The sequence below is a fragment of the Leptonychotes weddellii genome, chromosome 9, assembly GCF_054177405.1.
Source record: "Leptonychotes weddellii isolate Sample4059 chromosome 9, ASM5417740v2, whole genome shotgun sequence".
NCBI lineage: Eukaryota > Metazoa > Chordata > Mammalia > Carnivora > Phocidae > Leptonychotes > Leptonychotes weddellii.
Window position 1 is genome coordinate 34,992,572 of NC_138377.1, and position 6,104 is coordinate 34,998,675.

General features: G+C 49.4%; 1 long non-coding RNA gene across 1 annotated transcript; it reads left to right on the top strand.

The window, feature by feature from the left end:
* Positions 1-2,303: 2,303 nt before the first annotated feature.
* LOC145723255 (uncharacterized) lies at positions 2,304-5,878 on the top strand. Its single transcript, XR_014148178.1, has 3 exons — positions 2,304-2,583; positions 2,923-3,016; positions 4,496-5,878. It is a non-coding gene; the product is annotated as an uncharacterized LOC145723255 (long non-coding RNA).
* The last annotated feature ends 226 nt before the right edge of the window (positions 5,879-6,104 follow it).

Consider the following 6,104-nt stretch of genomic DNA (forward strand, 5'->3'; position numbering starts at 1 on the left):
GGAAACCCTTCCACCATTATTTACCATCAGCACCCTCCTCACTTCCCTCCTAGAGAGCTCATGTGTCTGATAATCCCACAGTTATATATGATCACATCCTAATGCACTAGTCACCGAGGCTTAATATCATCTTCTGAGAACCAGGAAACCCATTACTAACATGTTCGTTATTGGTTCACAGCATCAGACCGTACAAGACTAGAGGTAACTTGAACAGAGGTCTTAAACATCATCAGGATGCACCGACTCTCATCTCTGCTTCTCTCAGCTGGTGCCTGCTTTGCCCTCCCAAATCCACATTCTCCATGCCTCTGGCTATGCTTATTGGAAGCATTAGAATCACTCTCCTGGCCTCAGGAACATAGAAGGGCTCTTCCTCTTTCCCTACACCAGCTTTAGTTCAGGGGGAAAAAAAATCCTGGGGGAAGGACTCCAGTTGGCTTAGCTGGAGTCACTGGAACATCTCTGCATTAGTCACTGGGGGCAGAGGTGGGGCAGAATGACTGGTCCAGGTTAGGTCAGCTGGCCATCCTTGAACCCATGACTGTGGCCAGAGAGGCCTATAAGCAGAGGGCTGCTCCAATTTGGGCCCCATGGCTGGGTCAAGAGGAGGGAGAAGGGAGGAGAGTTTGGTCTCCCCAAAGAAGAGTAAGTAGAGTAGTCATGGTTACTAGGACAATCGGTTTGAGTTACACAGGCACTACAATTAGAGCCTACTTCAGATCTGAAAAATCTGCACTATAACTATGCAAATATTATTGTTAAGAAAAATACTTGTTCTTGGTTCCATAGACTTTGCAGGTTTTAGAGACAGTGTGGCAGAGATATGGATAAGCTCTAGTGTCGACCTGCAAATGAATCAAATAGTGGGGGGAGACGATGTTGATAAAATAGATTCCTGGTCCCATCCCCAGAGATTCTGCTTTACTATATTTGGGGCCCAGGAATTGACATGTTTAAAGCCCCCTCCTTAGGGTAATTTGGAGGTATCCGGTTCACAGAGCACACTTCGAGAAATACTGGCCCAGCATCTCATTTGACACCATGGCCAGTTCTAATGAGAGTGTGAGTGGCCACAGCAGAAAGTCTCTCCCCTTTACCAGCTATGGAGGCTTTTTCTACTGAAACAATTGCAGGTTGAAAAGAATGACCCTCCCTTTCCTAGTACTTTAGTCCTAAGTCTTTTCATCAAAGCCTCAAAAGCCCCAGGCATCTAGCTCCCAGCTAACCTACTGCTCCAGGGTCGCACCCTTGCCTTCCTCCCTAGAGCGTTACTATGGCTCCTCCCAACTGGCCTCCAGGGCTGAGCCTCCCCCCCAGCAGCCAAGAGGACCCTGGTAAAGGCCCTCAGCCAAGTCCCTTTCCAGGAACTACCTTTAGACTACACCTGGTCTAAAGTCACATGGCCTCCTACACCCAAAATCGGGTTCATACAGGGTATAATGACCCAGTCCCTTCCCTGAGGGCAGGGCAACTCCAAAGGGCTACCCTAGCCCCAAAGCTTCCTATGCCAAGCCGAGTCTCAGTGGCAACTACACCACTCATTACTATTTAATCCTTCCTCTACCTAGTCCTGTTTCCTCCACCTCTTTACCCCCTAGTCTCCTATCCCCCATCCCCGTTCAACTCTGAGGAGGTATAATCCTGAGGACCCTCTGCAGTAAACCTCCTCCATACCATCTCTATCACAGAAAGTTTCCCTGAGAACCCAAACTAAGACCCAGCCCAGCCCAAGGACCCCATCCTCTTATGAATAGTTACCTAGTCCTGTTTTCAAGCAATAAACTACTTTAGCTACAAAGAGCCTGCAGGTAATAAATTTGCATTTCAGAAAAGCTTTGTGAAGAAAGAGAAAGTTTGCAGGGATGAACCTGCAAGGAACAAAATGTGAGAGAAACCAGTCAAATCACCTCCTATCCAGTTGTGAGCACCTGAGCTTTTAGGAGACTTCAGGAGGCAGCACAGGCCCAGCAGTGTGTGTGTGTGTGTGTGTGTGCGTGTGCGTGTGTGTGTGTGTGTGTGAGAAAGGCAAGGCTGCCTCACTACTCACTACTCACTCACTACTCACTCTGCCTTTCCTGGAAAGGACAGGGAGGGAGAGAGCCTCGGGGAACTGAGGACAGGCCAAGAACAAATGAATCCAGCTCTGAGAGGAAATGTGATGTACAGATGGAGCATTAGCAAGGATTCCAGAGCCCTGGGGTCCAGTCATGGCTCTGCCAATTCTAGCAGGGGGCAAGGGCCTCCATTTCTTTATCTGTGAAATGGGAATAATAATGACTGCCTGATTTCTCCCCAGAATTCTCCTGACCATTCAGTGAGATAATGCATGCAAACATCATGGAGAAGCCACTCTGCCTGCCTATGACCCTACCTCGTGTCCGACCCTGAGCCCCACACTCCCTTACCATCACTCCCAGAAGCATTTGAAGCAAGAAGCCATTGCTTTCCAAAGTGCTTTAGTATTACTGGTTAATGTGATTTATTGAGCACTTAGGAGGTACCCTCTGCCAAAGACTTCCGTGACAAGCAGAAAGCAAAGTGCCAGCCCCAGACTCATATTCTTGCTGACAACCCCGGCAGGTGAGTGTTTCCTCTGTTTTTCAGAGGAGGAACATGAGGATGGGAAAGTTGATCAGCTTTCCCAGAGTTACACGTCTGTGAGAGAGGGAGGGAGTTAGGGTTTGAATCAGCTGGTACCAAAGCTCTTAACCACCGGGCAAAACTGAAAAAGAAAAAAAAAAAACAAAACCAAAAGCAATCCAGACGACTACTCACATCCCCCCTTAAACATGTCATTTTAGGAGAGAACGTCTGAGTAGCTGATGGACTTAGGTCTTCTCTAGGCTTCAAGAAAGGGTTAAAAATGCAGGGGCCTGTCCAAAGCACACTAGTAACTTTTCCCTTTTGTTGCATTCCAAGCCCACATGGACTTCCCGCCTGCTCCAGGGGCCGGGACATCCTCGCCAAGGCTGCGGCTTATGACCTATCATCACCTTCAACATCAGCCTGGAAAGTAAGAAAAATATTATGTGAGAGGTTTTTCTCTCTTAAAGCCAGTCTTAGGGAACTAGCCGTTTTCAGAGGGAAAGCAAGATTGTTGAAGGCCAATACACAGCGGGTTTATTTTAGCCCTATGTGATGCAATAATAATAATAATAATATATTTTAAAAAGTGTTGCTTAAGAAAAGGCTGGAGAGAATTGGGAGTCAGCTGGCTTGGGTTTAAGACCCGGTATGCAGCAAAACAGCCAGATATAGTTCTTTGGGGGAAAAGAAATCTAAAAAGAAAAGAAAAAAACCCTCCCTTAGTTTGGGAAAGGCCAATAAAGCATATGAAGGTGTGTGGTGCCGTGCCAAAAGCAAAGGAATATTTCACTGAAACCACAGCCCCAGTCATATGCTGTTACTTAGGCTAGATTTGACCATGACTGGCACAGGGCATGAAGCAATCATGTCTGCTGGATTTGGCTCTGTGTTAACAGGAAACCGTGTTCTTTTGATTCCGTTCATTGGTTTCCTGCTGAAGGCCATCCGTGACAGGGCAGGGAGTATACAAGACTATTGTCCAATTTCCATCTTTCCCAGTGTCTCTTGCTTCTGGCAGGGGAAGATGGCAGCCTTCATTTGACATGATCAGGCCCCAGCCTGGCAGTAATGCACGCGAGGCTGGTTGTAAATGTTGCATTCAGCAGGTTGGTTAGGGAAGGAAGGAATCGTTGAAATGCAGACACGTACACACATACGAACAACCACAGAGGAAGCACCATTTGTTCGCACAGACTCATTCATCCCCTGCCACCAAGCTCAAGGGCCTGTGCCTCCATGTAACAAAAGATCTGCCTCCCACTGAGACCTGACAGTGTTTCAAAGGGAGAGGCTGGAACAAGGGAGAACAAGAACCGGGATAGGTGGGCTTTGGCTGAGCTGTGGGTCTCCTTCCTCCATGGTTTCTGAGCCAAATCATTTTGTAGAAAAGTCCCTGAAAACTCAGTGGAGGGTAGAATGGTTGGGCCTGAGCCTGAGAAAACCTGCGTTGATGAGTCCAGGTCATCAGCCGGGTCCATGTGCGTGCCTGGTGTCCTCAGTAACACCATGGAGAGAATTTTGTATTTGATAGAGGGCAGGTGTGTTTTCTCATTGAGTTGACTTCAGGATGGAAATATCATGTCTGTCATAAAGTAATTCTTTTTAAAATGATAAAGGAGAACAATTCATGTTAATAATGGGCTTGGGCTGGACCCTGAAAAGGCGATACCCAGCATCCAGGGCATCTCTACCCTCAGCAGTCTCTGCTCCTCAATCACCTGGCTGCCAGCTAGGATGGAGGTCCTCTCCCCTTGACCCAGAGACATGGTGAGCTCCAGAGACTCATCCCAAATGTCTCTTGTGACCATCCTCACTGACCTGGCCCCTCAGCACATTACACAGTCCGTCTCCTGTTTAAAGCAAAAGTAGTAACAACAACAATTCATTTATTTTTTTTTTTTTCCAGGTAAAGAATCAAAGGCCACACAACAGTACGGGGCTAAATTACAGGAATTTACTCATTCACAGATTCTGCTGAGTGTGGTTTAACTCATACCTTCTTCGGCTTGCAACCCAGCTAAGAGATCCTTCTTAGCCTCTGATCTATGAAACCCAAATCCTTATAAGGAACCTCCCCACTCCCACTACGTACGCTCGTGCACACGCACGCACACACGTGTGTGCACACACACCCGCACATGCAGAGCTCTAGATCAAAACCATACTCTCTGCAGTCACCAAAGCTCTGATTCAGTCACTCCCTTGGTTGGCCTTGGTTGGTGACCTGGGGACAGGGCGGGGTGGCCAGGGCCAGATGGACAGAAGGAGGACTCAGAATGAGGAGCTAAGACTGCTCCAACAGGATGAAGCTTCTTGGCAATCTACAGGAGCAGAAGCGAGAACGGAGCTGAGCACCCTCCTGGCCCCTCCCAGCCTCCTGTGGCCTGGTGGGGAACAGGCAGAATTTGGAGAACTGGGCTGCATGGCGGACAGTAATTAAGAAGGGGGTGGCTGGGGAGAGGTTGGTGGGGCTGCACCTTGTTTTCTCTGGAGACTGAGAGGAGGTGCCAGCTGGTTGGGCTCTCTGTTAGCATTGCTCCCTCACACTGTCTCCTCCCGCCTGGGCCTCGGTCAGCCATTAGCCAAAGCCTTTGCACTGCTGTCTCCCTCCCTCCATGTTTCTTCTTTTCTCCCCTCCCCTCTCACCTCTCCTCTGTCTCCTTATTGTGATATTTTGATCCCGTCTTTAATAAAGACTTTGCTGCAAGGCCGCCTGTCGGGATGGATTGGTGTGCAGTGGTCACCGGAGGTCAGTTGGGAGGAGGGGGCCCTGAAGTGGGGGCCAGAAGGTAGGGTCAAGGGAGCAGCCAGATGGCCAGGGGATGTCAGGGATGTCAGGGAGGGGGTGTCCGTGAGTTCTGACCTGGGCTGAGAGAACACAGAGCACCGGTGAGGCAAAAGTGCCCTCACTCTCAGCAGGAGGGCAGCCAGGCCGCAGCCCAATACTTTCCCCGGATCCTCCAAGCCCAGCCTCCCCCGGCCAGGGTCACTCAAGCATGGGAAGTTTCTCCATCCTTCACTCAGGGTTGTGGGATCCAGCCCTCATCAGGCCCTGCGCTCAGCAGGGAGTCTGCTTGAGATCCTCTCCCTCTCCCCCACCCCTCTCCCAGCACTCATGCTCTCTCTCTCTCTCTTTCTTAATTTAGAGAGAGAGAGAGCTCTTAACCTCTGATGAGGCTTCAAACACACATAATGGGATGGGGAGGGTTCAGGGCCATCAAGGGCCCTTTGTCACCCCCTTTCTGCAATCAGTCCCATAGCCCCGGCTGTTCTTCCAGATGGGAGTCCCAAGTATGGGGATAGGCAGCTGTGAGAGCCAGGACTCAAGACAAACCTTTGAACCTTTGAAGCACAGCACCCCTGACAGGTCCATTCAAGTCTCTGCCCCTTGAGCTCAGCAAAGTGCGCATGTTTGCGGATCCTGGAGCTGGACATTCAGAACAGATCTCTGTTAATTAGTTCAAGGGCTGGATTCAGAGATGCCATTTGATTCACTATTTCTTTGTTGTCTTGCT